Here is a 1,401-nt window from a genome sequence, read left to right on the forward strand (position 1 = left end):
CGCCCGCCTCCCCCATTGTTCCCCGGCCGCTGTCCCAGGCCCTTCGGGCCACCCCTCAGGAACCCAGGCGTCCCCAACTCACGGCTTTGGGGTCTGGGAAAGGCGGAAGGCAGAATCCAGCCCCAGGGGACTTAACCCCTTGAATGCCCTGCCTCTGGGGAGGGGGGCACGGGCTAGATGCCGAGGACTCTGGGGTCCTTCTCAAGGGGTGATCCCAGGCTGAGGACCCGGGGACCAGTTCAGGGTGACTGGGACGGAGCAGGAAGTGACCCCAGCTTCCCGGGCCCCTCTAGCCTGGAGTCAGAGCATCAGCTCTATGGGATTTAACCCTTTGTCTCCCACAACCTGGGGAAAGAAAAAAAAGGACGGGAGCAGGGAGGTGGCTGAGACGATGCCCCTCTGTCTGTCTCCAGTGGAAGCAGATTCTCCGGGGAACCCAGACGCCAGTGAGGGTCTCTGGATTTCTGGCCACTCTCAGGGGCTCTGCCAGCAGCTCCAGAAAAGCCATATCGGTGGATACTGGTCCCCTGGGGCCTGGCTTTATTGGGACTCAGACCCAGAGATAGGGCTCGGATGCCTTGGTTGTGGGGGAGAAACAGGGGCTGGCAGGGCAGATCTGAGAGAGAACGTCCTATGGACTAAAAATGGCCAAAATAAAATAGTAAGTCATGGCAAAAGTTTGAGCTGAGGGGAAATTTGTGGCGGCCTATGCTCCTGGCCCCAGCCTCCCTGGGAAGTGTGTACTGGCCCCTCTTCATTTGCTCCCCTCAGAGGAGGAAACTGAGGCCCCATAGTGGCGGGAGGGAAGTCAGTGGGGCTTCCCTGATCGAGTAGGGCAAGAGCCTTTCCCAGCAGCTTGGGAGGCACCAGCTCACAGCAAGAGAAACCTTTAAAACCCGGGAACACTGGTGGCCTCCCAAGGCCCAGGTTATCTGGATTCCCAATTTTTATGGCCTTTGTCTCATTTCCTCCTCACAACAGTCTGTTGAGGTAGGATGGTATATTATCCCCACTTTACAGGAGGAAACCAAGGTGTGAGAAGCGAGGTAAGGTGCTTAAGGCCATGTCATTATTTCAATTTAACACATTTTTATATTGAATCCTGTTATTCTGGGCACTGTGGGGAACAGAGGTGGGAACACCTCAGAGTTGGACAAGAATTGGGCTTTCTACCCTCAAGAAGTTTGATTGTGTGTGTGTGTGTGTGTGTGTGTGTTATAGACACAAAGGAAGTACAGGAGAATGTGCACGGCCTGTCCAGAGATGTGAGGGAGTTGAGGGGGAAGAACAAACCACATGTCAGAAATTACTAAAGAGGATGCAGCTCTTCTGGGCCTACGTCTGGGATTCACAGTGGCCGCCAGAAGAAGAGGACCCTGCTGGGCCTGCCTCTGCTCATAT

General features: G+C 55.2%; 1 protein-coding gene across 1 annotated transcript in view; it reads right to left on the reverse strand.

The window, feature by feature from the left end:
- Positions 1–290, reverse strand: part of ZNF629 (zinc finger protein 629) — a 7,295-nt gene extending 7,005 nt beyond the window's left edge. Inside the window, exon 1 of the mRNA XM_006914142.3 lies at positions 83–290. The gene's annotated coding sequence lies outside the window, so the exon portion shown is untranslated. The remainder of the gene's footprint in view (positions 1–82) is intronic.
- Positions 291–1,401: the final 1,111 nt, after the last annotated feature.

The sequence above is a fragment of the Pteropus alecto genome, unplaced genomic scaffold (assembly GCF_000325575.1).
Source record: "Pteropus alecto unplaced genomic scaffold, ASM32557v1 scaffold44, whole genome shotgun sequence".
NCBI classification, from domain to species: domain Eukaryota; kingdom Metazoa; phylum Chordata; class Mammalia; order Chiroptera; family Pteropodidae; genus Pteropus; species Pteropus alecto.